The sequence below is a fragment of the Chiloscyllium punctatum genome, chromosome 16, assembly GCF_047496795.1.
Source record: "Chiloscyllium punctatum isolate Juve2018m chromosome 16, sChiPun1.3, whole genome shotgun sequence".
Classification (NCBI taxonomy): Eukaryota; Metazoa; Chordata; class Chondrichthyes; order Orectolobiformes; family Hemiscylliidae; genus Chiloscyllium; species Chiloscyllium punctatum.
Genome location: NC_092754.1, coordinates 27,689,019 through 27,703,209, shown reverse-complemented (window position 1 = coordinate 27,703,209; position 14,191 = coordinate 27,689,019). Strand labels below are relative to the sequence as shown.

General features: G+C 42.6%; 2 protein-coding genes across 4 annotated transcripts in view; one reads left to right on the top strand and one right to left on the bottom strand.

Moving 5' to 3' along the window:
• Positions 1 to 14,191, bottom strand: part of atp13a2 (ATPase cation transporting 13A2) — a 131,346-nt gene that overhangs the window by 107,453 nt on the left and 9,702 nt on the right. The window lies entirely within an intron of this gene.
• The window catches only part of mfap2 (microfibril associated protein 2), a 44,789-nt gene continuing 39,969 nt past the window's right edge, over positions 9,372 to 14,191 (top strand). The window contains exon 1 of the mRNA XM_072586602.1: positions 9,372 to 9,544. The gene's annotated coding sequence lies outside the window, so the exon portion shown is untranslated. The remainder of the gene's footprint in view (positions 9,545 to 14,191) is intronic.

Below are 14,191 nucleotides of genomic sequence, written 5' to 3'. Positions count from 1 at the left end.
CCTCTGACTCCATGCATAACTTGCCACTACTATCCTTGATTGGCCCCAATCTTACTCTAGTCATTCTCTTATTCCTGATATACCTAAAGAAAGCCTTAAGGCTTTCCTTGATCCTATCCACTAATGACTTCTCACGTCCCCTTCTGGCTTTTCTTAGCTTTCCCTTTAGGTCTTTCCTGGCTCACTTGTAGCTCTCAAGCGCCCTAACTGAGCCATCATATCTCATCCTAACATAAGTCTTCTTCTTCCTCTTGACAAGAGATTCAACTTCCTTAGTAAACCACAGCTCCATACCCGACAGCTTCCTCCTTACCTGACCGGTACCTACTTATCAAGGACCCGCAGTAACTGGTCATTGAATCAGCTCCACATTTCAATTGTGCCCATCACCTGCAGTTTCCTTCCCCAGCCGAAATCTTGCCTATTCGCATCGTATTGTCCTTCCTCCAGCTTCCTCCAACTCTTGCCCTGCAGTATATACCTATCCGTTTCTATCACTAAAGTAAACATGACCGAATTGTGGTCACTATCACCAAAAGTGCTCACCAACTCCAAATCTAACACCTGGAATAAGAAAGGTTTAGAGGGATATGGACCTGGAGCAGGCAGGTGGAACTGGTTTAGTTTAGGATTATGTTCAGCATGGACTGTTTGGACCAAAGGGTCTGGTTGTGTGCTATATGTCTCTATGACTCTATAGCTTGATAAGAACAAGCCATTATCTTGTTTCCTCCACTTTAAACTCTCTAACCTCATCACTGGCCTCCATCTCTTATCCTCTCTAATTAAGGCTGAACCAAAATGTTTGCAATTTTTATAGTAATGTTCAACCCTGAACTAAGCTCCTGACCCTACACTCTATCTCATAAAGACTGCCAATTTCCACTTAGAGTCATAGAGATGTACAGCATGGAAACAGATCCTGGTCTGCTATAGTCATGACACCTTTCCCATGAGACACACACAGGTACTTCAAGCTGCCTTCGCACAAGAACTTCAAGAAAGACACATTACAGGCTAGACTGCTGTCTTGTGAATTCAGAACACACTCACTCATCATGTCTTCTGTCACCAGGCTCCACACTCCACGATTTATTCCTGAAGTCCATCTACTTCTCTCTCCTCCAACACGATCCAGCCTGAACCAATCTCTTTGGCAAAGCTTTCAATTTGCCCCTAATATTCCCTTATTTTGGTTGTGTCCATTTGATTCATGTTCTGTGGGGTACATTGGAGTGTTTTATAGCATTAATGGTATTGTATAATTTAAGGTTAGATTACTTACAGTGTGGAAACAGGCCCTTTGGCCCAACAAGTCCACACCACCCCGCCGAAGCGTAACCCACCCATTCCCCTACATTTACCCCTTTACCTAACACTACAGGCAATTTAGCATGGCCAACTCACCTGACCTGCACATTTTTGGACGGTGGGAGGAAACCGGAGCACCCAGAGGAAACCCACGCAGACACTGGGAGAATGTGCAAACTCCACACAGTCAGTCACCTGAGACAGGAATCGAATCCGGGTCTCTGGCGTTGTGAGGCAGCAGTGCTAACCACTGTGCCACCGTGCCGCCCCTATAACAATAATTGTTATTGTGACAATAATTGTTCTAGTCAGTTAAAGGACAACAGGAAAGTTATTCTACTTCTAATTTATTTATTTTTGATTTAATTGGCTATTCACTGGTTCCTATCATCATCACTAATTGTAATGTTGTTGAAAACTAGAAAAATCAGAGCCAACCACCCGTCATAGGTCAATAAGCTACTTGGTAAAAACAATGATGGCAGATGCTGGAAACCAGATTCTGGATTAGTGGTGCTGGAAGAGCACAGCAGTTCAGGCAGCATCCGAGGAGCAGGAATATGAAGGGCTTTCGCCCGAAACGTCGATTTTACTGCTCCTTGGATGCTGCCTGAACTGCTGTGCTCTTCCAGCACCACTAATCCACAATAAGCTACTTGGCCATTTCTATTCCATCTCCTTTGTGGACCTCTGTTTATCCTTGCACTCTCCTACACAGTCATAAAACTCATGTTTACACAGTGCCTTTCACAAACATGTCTCATTGTATTTGAAATATTTTGAGATGTTTTCAAGAGATTCAGTCACAGAATCATAGTGTTGCAGCACAAAAACAGGCCATCCTTCCCAACAAATCTCTATTCTTTTTCATATTCCACAGCTATTCTCACTCTCCTGCTTATCTCCTATCTCCTTTAATAATTATCTTCGAGTAAAGTTCCCTTTGAAGGAATTTTATAACTTTGCACAATGAGTGTGTTTTGAAATGCAATAAGCATTGTTCTATCATTCCACCAAATGACTGAGGTATCAAGTTCTTCTTCCTTCTGTTATTATGATGTCCCCCTTCAACTCAACTCATTGACAGATTGAACCTACATTCAGCACTAGAACAGAGTTAACAATCAGGCTATATCCAGTTTCTCATAACTAAAATCCACAGGTCTTTAAAAAAACACTTGGTTTAGTGTGTTTTTGTGACATTACTGCAATGTTTTGAAGGTGCTGGTGTTGGACTGGGATGGACAAAGATAAAAATCACACGACATCAGGTTATAATCCAACAGGTTTATTTGGAAACACAAGCTTTTGAAGCGCTCCTCCTTCATCAGGTGGTTGCGGAGTATAAGATCATAAGACACAGAATTTATGTTTTTCCTATAAATTCTGTGTCTTATGATCTTGTACTCCACAACCACCTGATGAAGGAGCAGCGCTTTAAAAGCTAGTGTTTCCAAATAAACCTGTTGGATTATAACCTGGTGTTGTGTGATTTTTAACTTACTGTAATGTGACATTATCACCACAAGATGGTGTGTTACTCTGAAACTCAAGCAATTATGGAGATTCCAATTGACTGTTTCATGCTTCAGAATTAATGTGATCCCAGATGTCAACAAAAAAAAGCAATAAAGTAATGTAGTGACATTCAATATTCATAATTACTAAAGTTTGCTTATCACAAATCAGCATGGATTGGCATCCTTTCATCTGCAAGAGTTGATGGGACTGTAGCCTCAGTCAGCCATGATAGTCCATAGGAATGGCAACTGTAGTAGGGACCTTGCCATTAGCTTACCCCTCGATAATCTCTCAAGACCATGAAGAGGTGAAACAAGCAGAGGAAGCCATGGTAGAATAAACTAGAGTTCATATAACTCCAGACGAGGGCGAAAATGCTGTCAACCTTAAATACCTTCTATATGAAGCTTGGTTAAGGAACAAGAAATCAGAAACCATAGTGATCAGACAAAGATGAGGTCATCTATTGTCAGAACAACTGAAGGGTCATTCAAGAGGAACAGAGAGGCATTGATCTTACTCAAACCAAGAAATGGGACCGAGTCTGATTATCGCAAGGTGTGGGACAGCTATACCTATACTATATGAGACAGTGTATCAAGTAGTCTGACCATTTCAGACATGGTACACCATCACTCTAACAGTGAATTGAAGATCAGAGTGTCCAGTCAGAGTTCCAATCATCGCAACCTCTGTGGCCCAGAACTGGACCACATTGGAACTATTCAGATTTGTTCAAATGAGAAGTCATATTAGACTTGAAACACCTTTAATTTATGGATAGCTGTAGCCAGTACCAAACTGGCCAATTTTACTGTGTAGCCAATTTTGAATGCAGTAAGATCCAGTCCTGGCAAAACTGAAACAGCTGGTAGTGATGGGGGATACCAAAGGGCCATCACAGCCAGAATTGAAACCTTTTTTGGCCCAGAGAGACCGGATCACCATAGAGGACAACATATTATTACGGGAAGCAAGAATGATGTCCCAGGCAAAGGTTGTTGCTAGATACTGGCTGAACTCCACCAGGGTCATCCAGGGGTTTCCAAAATGAAGATGTTGGTAATAAGTTATGTCTGACGGCCAGGATTGGATACAGACATAGTCACTTTGGGGGTCAGTGCCCACAGTGTCAACAAGGACAAAACTTCCCACCAACAGTTCCCCCATATTCATGGGAATGGCTGGGTAAACCTTGAACTCAGTTACACATTGACTATGCAAGTCCTTTCATAGGCTCAATGTTCTTACTCTTTGTGGACCTCCATTCAAAGTGACGGGACACAAATAGAATTCACTCTAATGCTCTTTGACCACGTTAAGTCATCAGAAACTAATCATGTCTTTACCAAAAAGTCACACTCTGGCACGTTTTCCAAAGGAGCAACTAGGAAGTGATTGGGAACGAGGACCCTGGCTGATTCACCCCACACTTTCTGACCTCAAGCTGCTGCGGTCAATTATAATGTTCCTACTCCTGCCCTCTTTGAGATCAGATGACTAAGCACCAACTGGGCAGTATCAAGTCTTCCCAGGCAGGTGCCAGTCTGTGCAACTGCCTCACCTGGAGGTGACAAATCTGTTAGAATTTTTTGTGGAGGTAACAAGCAAGTTAGACAAAGGGAGAGTTCTGAGGAAGAGTCACCAGACCTGAAACATTAACTTCACAGATGCTGAGCTTTTCTAACAACTTTTATTTTTGTTTCTGATGTACAGCATCCGCAGTTCTTTCAGTTTTTAGACAAAGGAGTGACAGTTAATGTGATCCAATTGGATTTCCAGGAGATCTTTGAAAAGGTGCCACACAGGAGGCTGCTAAATAAGATAAGGACTCATGGTGTTAAGGGCAAGGTACTGGCATGGATAGCAGATTGACTGACTGGCAGAAGGAAGAGGGTGAGGATAAAGGTTTATTTTTCATGATGGCAGCCAGTGACTAGTGGAGTTCCGCAGTGGAGAGGGGTGTGTGTTGAGACCACAACTATTCACATTATACATTAATGATCTGGATGAAGGAACTGAGGGCATTGTTGCTAAATTTGCAGATAAAACTCAAAGATAGGAGTAGGGGCAGTTAGGGTTGAGGAAGTGGAGAAGCTGCAGTCTTAGACAGGCTAGAAGAGGGGACAAAGAATTGGCATGTGGAATACAATGCGGGAAAGTGTAAGGTTATACATTTTGATAGGAAGAATAGAGATGTAGACTATTTACTAAATGGTGAAAAGCTTTAGAAATCTGAAGCACAAAGGGACTTAAGAGTTCTAGTTCAGGATTCTCTTAATGTTAACATGCAGGTTCAGTTGGCAATTAGGAAGACAATTGAAATGTTAGCATTAGAATACAATAGGAAAAATGTAATGCTGAGGCTGTACTAGGCTATGGTCAGACCACATTTGGAATATTGTGAGCAGTTTTGAGACCCCTATCTAAGGAAGGATGTGCCAGAGGGGGTACGGGGGAGGTTCACAAGAATGATTACAGGGGTGAAGGGCTTGTCATATGAGGAGCGGTTGAGGACGCAATTGATTTAGAAGGTTGAAGTGGGATCTGATTGAAAATTTACAGAACACTGAGAGGCATGGATAGACTGAACAATGTGAAGCTGTTCTAGTAGGAGAGACTAGGGCCCGAGGACACAACCTCAGAGTGAACGCATGACACTTTAGAACTGAGATGAGGAGGAATTTCTTCAGCCAGAGGGTGGTGCATTGCTGTAGAGGGCTATGGAGGCCAAGTGTTTTATTGTCTGAGACAGAGTCAGATAGGTTCTTGATTAATAAGGGTATCAAGGGTTACAGGGAAAAATCAGGAGAATAGGGTTGAAAAACATCAGTCATGATTGAATGGTGGAGCAGACACGATGGGCCTAATATATCTCAAGGTCTATTGGTGAAAATTGAGTCTTTGAATTTTTTTTAAGGCTGAGTAATCCAGAATTTTCTGCTCTTTTGTTTAAAATTTCCAGCATCCTCAGTATTTTGCTTTAATTGAAATCTCTGGTTGCCAGATTGTTCATGTCTCCTTCCACGGCAACCTGGGTTTAATCTGAAATGGTGGTGCAGGGTCACCCTCTGTACAGTCTGTTAGTATTGAAATGTCAATGAGATCCCTTCATACCCAGCTGAAGACAGAAGAATCTAAGCATTGAGTGCTTTAGGGCTTTCAGCTTCAAAGATAATAATTCAGCAACAGCCTCAAGGGGCATCCTGATCACAACATGAAGCAGCTTCAGTATCATGGCCTCAGGTTATACTCTGCCACAACCTCAACCAACTCGAAGGATAAGAGCAGCATATGCAGAGGAACACCACCGTCACCAAATACCCCTCCAAGTTACACACCGTCATAACTCGGAACTCTCTCACCATTGTTTCATTGCCATGGGCCAAAATCAAGAACTTCCATACTTTTACAAGTGCTAAGAAATCTCATGGATTTGAAAAGATAATGTGAGCCAGATGGCATCACTATAGTATGGGTCATAGTTTGCATATTAGCAACTCTACACCTCCTCAATATTGATCATTTTTGTTACTCCCAGATCTCTTCCAGCTTTCAATGTAACTTCTCTCCAAACAAGTGGCATTCCTCTTGCAATTTAAAACCTTTGTGGTGAGAGTCATGATCTATCACAGGCTTTCAACTCCATCCCTGGGTATATTTTGGTGACTTTTTGGTCTTGAGTCTATATGAAGGATAAATATTGGCATGGACACCAGGAAGATCTGATCTTTCTTGAAATACTGACGTGCTGTCTTTTATGTTTGAAGGGGCAGAGAGAGCCACTGTTTAGCATCCTATGTGAAAAGTGTGATCTCTGACAGTGCAGCACTCCCTTAGAACTGCACAAGAGTTAAAAATCACACAACACCAGGTTATAGTCTAACAGGTTTATTTGGAAGTACCTGTATTAGCTTTTGCAACACTGCTCCTACATCAGGTAGCTCTGGAGCAGGATCATAAGACACAGAATTAAGAACAAAAAAATCAGTGTCATGCAATCGAAATTATATTCCTGTACTGAACAAACCCAGATTGCTGTTAAGTCTTTTATCTTTTAGAATGAGTTGCAGATTTTGATTCATTAATATGTAAATCCCAGAACTTCTTTCAAGTGACATTCTCAAGATGACTTAAGGTTTAATAAAAAAAGGTGGCATCTCAGCTCAGGCCATGTGTGAGGTTAGAGTCTGTCCGTATCCCAATCTTGAGTCAGACTGGTTCTATTTCCAAAGTATGAATCTATAAAATATTACATGGATCAACTGCCTGCATTGATTGCCTGCAGATTGCGTGCTTTTTGAACAAAATAGAATGTATCTATAATTACAATTCTGTAAATGCAAATTCACCCCATAGACTTATACATGCGTGTTTGTGTATGTGAGGGAGAGAGAGTGTGTTTGTGTGAGTATGTGTGTGAGTGTGAGTGCATGTGAGAGTGTGTGTTTGCATGTGTGCATGCTTGGTAGACTACAGGTGACCCAACTACATTATACACTCTCACACACACATACACTCACACTCTTAAATACTCACACACTCACACAGACCCTCTCTCATACACACACACTCTCTCAGACACACACACATACACCCCCACACTCATACCCACACACACCCTCTCACTAGCTTATACTCCACCACATTCACACACACTCGAGCAAGCACGCATAAAAGCAAACACTCACTCTCACATGCACTCACACTCACACGTGCACACACACACAAACACACACTCTCTCTCTCTCTCTCTCTTCCCCCGCCTCACATGTACACACACACATATAAGTCTATAGGGTGAGTTTGCATTTGCAGAATTGTAATTGCAGATGCACTCTATTTTGTTCAAAAAAATGCATAATCTGCAGGCAATCAATGCAGGTAGTCAGTCCATGTAACATTTTATAAATTCCTACTTTGGAAATAGAACCGGTCTGATTCAAGATTGGGATAAAGACAGACTCTAACCTTACACCTTTAATGCATTGTCTGAGCTGAGATATCACTTTTTAAAAAATTAAACCCTAAGTTATCTCAAGAATGTGACTTGAAAGAAGTTCTGAGATGTACATATTAATGAACTGAAACCTGCAACCCATTTTAAAACATGAAATACTTAACAGCAATCTAGGTTTGTTCAATTTATCCTTTCAGCTGCATGACATTGTGGTCAATTGCTATAAATTATGCATAGCGTTCCATAGCTACCTGATGAAAAACCAGTGCTGTGAAAGCCACTACTTCCAAAATAAACCTGTTGGACTATAACCTGGTGTTGAGTGATTTTTAACTTTGTCCAACACTGGCTCCTCCACATCACGGCTGCAGAAGAGTGACAGCCTTGATTAACAACAGGATGAAAGAAGAAACAGAAAAATGTGTGGCTGGTGACACTCTTGAACAGTCAAAAAGATAAACAGAGGGTGACAAACTAATGATGTCAGATGGTCAGATCCTTTGTCTTTCACACAATCAGGAGACAGTGAGAACTAATGAAAGGTTCTCACCTGAAACGTTGACCTCCTGCTTCTCTGATGATGCCTGACCTGCTGTGCTTTTTCCAGCTCCACACTATCGACTCTTTCACACAATCACCCGAGACTAGAAATTGGTTCACGTTCAATGGAAACATTCTTACAAATGGTGGTGCCTTTGTTTCCTGGGCAGCTGTATGGCTTAGGGTTTCAATGGCACATCCTTCCAGATAGAGGGATTCTAGAGGAGAATTGGCTGGTCGATGGGAATTGGGTACATTCAAATTAGGAACAGCAGAAGGCCACTTGGCCCCTCAAGCCTGCTCCACCATTCAATAAACCATGGCTAATCTGATTACTCCACATTCTTGCATATCCCTGATAATCTTCCAGCCCTTTGCTTATCAACAATCCATTTAATTCAGCCTTAACAGTATTCATGGACTCTGCTTCCTGCACCTCCAGGTGAAGCACTGCACTGACTGGCACATGCTTGTTGAGACTGCCCAGTCAGTGCTTAGTTGGCTGATCTCAGAGAGGGCAGGACTAGGAACAGCAGGGTAGAGAAAGGGAGGAAATTCAAATAGGGTCCTTTCTCCCAATCACTTCCTAATTACTCCTGTTGGGAATGTGCCAGAATGTGAATGTTGGGTGAAGTCAAGATTGGGTTGTGATGGCTTATGTAGTCAAACAGCATTTCAAGATTGGCTCCCCTATAGTAACTAGAGACAAAATAAACTGCAGATGCTGGAATCCAAGGTAGACAAACAGGAGTCTGGAAGAACATAGCAACCCTGATCTGAAGGAGGGTTACACTCAAAATGTTGACTTCTCCACCTCCTGATGCTGCCTGGCTTGTTGTGTTCTTCCAGCCTCCTGATGGTTTACCCTGTAATGATGGCCAGTTTGGTGCTGACGCCAGCCATATCCATAAACTACAGGAGGGACTGTGATAGAGACGGTGGTCAGAAGGCAAGTCACGGCTTGTAAATTAAATAACTGAAATATTTTTGCTGCCGTTTACTTTGCTGACCCTGCGAAAGTTACTAAACATTTAGTTAATTGCGGACAGCTTGTGGGACATCCTTGACACTGCGGTTTACGTTGTTGTGAAGTAACCAGGCTTTAAGACCCAGTGGAGCCCTGAGTCAGGGGCAGGAGTTGGTGTGCCATCTGGGGTGTGTTTCAATCAGACTCAGTGCGAGAGAATTTGTGGAGTTGCACAAGCGGATCCGGTAAGAAAGATCACTCTATATTAGATATTGTGTGGAAGATCTACAAATACAGGCTGATCAGTAACTTCGATCCTTCTCTTTGTACTTTCCTGCAGTCTTGTGGCACTTTGATGACCTCATAGTCTGACTTTAGACAAAACTTCAAAATCTGCAGCTGCATGTGAACTATCTTTCAGATCTACTTGTTAACTCATTAGAAACTCTTGGGGATTGTACAAATTGACTTTATAGAAGGAGTGAGTGGGAATCCAAGCTGAAGAAAAAATGCATTTTGTGCGCTTTTCATTTTTATTCCCCCAATTAGGATCACCCTGCGAGGTGTGAACTATTCCTGGGCTCAGTCTGGGCTCTAAGTCTGTGACTTTCCTACAGCATTTCATACAAATATAACTTTCCGAAAACAAAACCTGTTGAATCAAACTTCTTTTAAAAATTAGATGTACATTTTAAGAAGAATGCTTAAAAGAAAACCCAACTCCGAAGTCAAAGCTCTTTGTTCTGTTGGTTGCTGAAGCCTTGGGTTTGTAGAGTTGGAGGTGGGGGAGGTGTGTGTGTGTGTGTGTATGGATGGGGAGGGGGTTGGAGGATACACTGTAATTACACCCAGATGTGTGCTCCAGCAACTGCAGATTTGCCAGAACACAGCAGGGACTCCTGCAGAGAAAGCTTGAACTGTGAGGCTTCCAAATGACACAGACCTGGCTTGCTGCCCTGGTAAGGGCTGGAATCTCATCCAGTGATCTCCCACAGGATCAACTCCATTTTACCAACAGAGATGCTGCTTCTAAACCATTCCTAATGCGTTTTGCCATCAGTTTGTCAACAAGAATCTCAACACCTTTTAATGTAGCAAAAATGTCCCTACTAGGCCACTATATAGGAGTGTTACTGAACAAGGTTTGACATTGAGTCAATTAGGAAATATTAGATAAGAGGTTTCATTCAAAAGGGCATTAACTGGTGATCTGAAAAGGAAGAATGTGCAGAGTTGCAGGGAGGAGGCAGGAAATTAGTCGTTCGGCAAGCTGGTGCAGACAAGGTGGTTCAAACAGACTCCATCTTCTTTCTGTGTAATAATTGTCACTGATTGTACAGCTAAGGAAATCGGTTTTAAAGGTCATTTTAAAGGAGGGAGAGATACGGAGCACTTTAGGAAAGCAGTTACAGATCTTGGAGCACAGACAGCTGAAGACATGGCAGCAATGATGAGGTGAAGGATGCACTGAAGCCAAAACCGTGCAGGGGTCTCACGGATGTTAAATTCTATCAAAACAACACTCTAAACAAGAGTCAGAGGCAGTGACAGAAAATTGCAAATCTTTGTTCAAAAAAATGAGAGTTGGATATGCCTGGCAATTACAAACCCAACAAAAGATTAATGATCATGGCACAGAAGCTTCTAGAAACAAAAGTCATGGGGAAAATTAACAGGCAAGAACTAATAGAGAAGAGTCAGAGTGGACAAAGGACAGCACAGACAGTTGAGGACAAACATGCATCTTGATTTGAGTTTTGATGAAATAACAGGGTGTCAAATTTTGTTTAACAGTACATTCCAGAGGACCACCTTGAGACAAGTTACTGTTGGATAAGGACAGTGCAGTTAGTGTTCTGTACGTTGATTTCAAAACGAAGGTTTTGGTAAAGCACCACATTAAGCAATTATTAACAACATTTGTGCCCACACAACAAAAAGGGCAGTAAGAATATCGATATAAAATTATCTGAGGAACAGAAAACAGTTGTGATTTTCTTTTTGCAGAATCAGGGAGGGATACTGTGGTTAGTCGTTATTCAGTCCCAGAACCATTGCTAGGTTTGGTATACATTAATGACTTTAATTTATATATACGTAGCCGTGAGTTAAGAGCAGGCGTAGGCTATCTGTCCGTATCTTGGATTGCTTCACTATTCAATGATTACGGGACAATCTCCATCACTACAGTCCCAAAGTTGAAAAGTAATAAGGGTGTAAAATTGATCCCAATTGGTTGTGGCCAACTCTAGCTTAGCACAACCAGAAGTAGTCACTGACTTTTGTTGGGGTTCAGTCGCATGGAGTACTCTTCATCTTCACTGAAGTGAGTATTCCTCATGTGTGAGTTTAGACAAATGTGTCTGTGGAATTTGTTTAGAAAGTATTAGAATCGAAACAGATTTTGTGGCTTCCCTCAACTTCTGCTTAGCGGATTTGCCACTGAATAATTAGATTAGATTAGATGATTAGATTCCCTACAGTGTGGAAACAGGCTCTTCGGCCGAACAAGTCCACACCGACCCTCTGAAGAGTAACCCATCCAGACCCATTTCCCAATTTAGCATGGCCAATTCACCTGACCTGCACATCTTTGGATTGTGGGAGGAAACCGAAGAACCCGGAGGAAACCCATGCAGACATAGGGAGAGTGTGCAAACTCCAAACTCCACACAGACCGAGTTGCCCAAGGCTGGAATCGAACCCGGGTCCCTGGCGCTGTAAGGCAGCAGTGCTAACCACTGAGCCACCATGCCGCCCATAAGGAGTGACAACCCTAGCTGATATAATATTCCTCTACCCACCTCCTCAAGCCCAATACTGTTGTCCTGGCTGAGAGTAGCCAATTATAGAGTCATAGAGGTGTACAGCACCGAAACAGGCTAACGTGACTAAATACTGGACACTGGACATGGTGTGATTTCAGGCGGCACAGTGGCTCAATGTTTAGCACTGCTGCCTCACAGCACCAGCGACCTGGGTTTGATTCCAGCCTCGGGCGACTGTCTGTGTGGGTTCTTCCTGTATCTGTGTGGGTTTCCTCTGGGTGCTCCATTTTCTTCCCACAATCCAAAGATGTGTAGGTTAGGTGAATTGGCCACGCTAAATTGCTCAGGGATGTGTAGGTTTGGTGCATTATTTAGGGATAAATATAGGATAAAAGGGGAGGAGAATGAGTCTGGGTGGGTTATTCTTCGGAAAGTCGGTGTGGACTTGTTGGGCCAAAGGGCCTGTTTCCACACTGTAGGGATTCTAGGATGAAGGAGATACCCAGTGTATCAATAACAGGAAATTAGGGTTTGTATGCATGTGGCTGGATGATCAGGCAAAACACACAACTTCCCCTTATAACTGCATTAGCTTGCTGTCAAAACAGAAGCAACAATTGTGAGACTCCAAACAATACCAGTGTAATAATTAATCGCAGTGTAATCCCTCTTGAATGGAGAAGTGTATCAAATGCAAAGAGAATAGAAACATTGAATATTGTGACAAGGCCAAAGAAACTGATTGTTGAACACAAATCCCAATTCTCTGGCAGTAAGAGTCTGAGGATTACCTGTCCGCTGATGCTAATCACCAATAACTTGCACTTGTTTGTTCACTTTGCTCAGAGCAGGAGGTAATGGACACTGGTTTGTCGCATGGGTTGAAGAGAAGGCTCTTTAGAAAGTGGAGGAAGGAGGTTAGATGCAAGAAATTAGGAGCAGAAACAAGTGAACTGGACCCTGGAACCTGCTACAAAGCTCAATAAGATAATGGCCAATCTGATTGTATTTTGAATTTTGCAAAGCAATTTCAGAGGTGGGGGTCATGTTAGCTAACAGTGACAGAGTAGGGAAAAGGTAGTGGAGGTCAGTGTTGATTAACAAAGGGAATAAGGATAACATTAAAGGGGGTTGCTGAGGAATGAAAGCTGAAGTATTCAGAGACAAGAATTGGTTGCTAAGTGTACAAGAAACAGTAGAAACACCGGGGACCGGGCCAACCCAGATCAAAGTGAGCAGCAATTAACCCATGGAGGCAGAATGTCAAGCAAGACATGGAAACCCTGAGTAGTGCTTCAAAGACAGAAGCTGGGATCTTCTGCAGAAATGCGGGCGCAGGTAACAGTGAGCAGGCTGTATAAGCCCATGTGTCTAGGGTCACCCCAATTTATTCATGGTACTCTCTAATGTATTTCTTCCTGAGGAGTTTGTCTCCCTCTCATTGTCTTGCCCCATTAATGTCTGGAGAAGGAGGCCGGGATACTGGAATGTCCTGAGGTTTCTGAGGGAGATAGCTCACAAGGCAATAGTGGATAGTGTCCTTGCTTTTAAGCCAGAAGCTTTGGGTGGCTGTTGAATGTAACTGTACAATGTGACCAGACAAGTTGATTGTCAATTTGCAAATCCTTCCAAATGTCTCTGACAGAGCATAAGAGTGGAAGAGACTGTCAGTGAGCCACAACTGAGTAGTAGGTGCAGTACAGTAGCTGCCTCTCACATTCAAAGACTCCATGCCTGACCATCTTCCACGATTCCACTGCTGATGATGATGTCTGGGGAGGCAGTGTGATTAGTCTTAGCGTCACCGGTCTGAGACTGGGACCCTATAGCTCCTTGCTGTGCTTCAAACAGCATGGATGTCAGGTCAGGTATGGGTTCAGCTGTATATATACCCCCTACCTCCCATGAGAAGGAATTTGCAGACATTTGCTCATTACTGCTTTAAATAAGCAAATGAAATAAAATTACGATAGACAGTGGTACAAAAATGCATGAAGGGCAGGCAGACACAACAACCCCCTCCACTTAATTGAGTATAAATTCCATCAGCTGCCATAGTGTGATCTGAACCCATATCTCTAGAGAATTAGCCTGGATCTCTGGATTACTAATCCATTGATAATA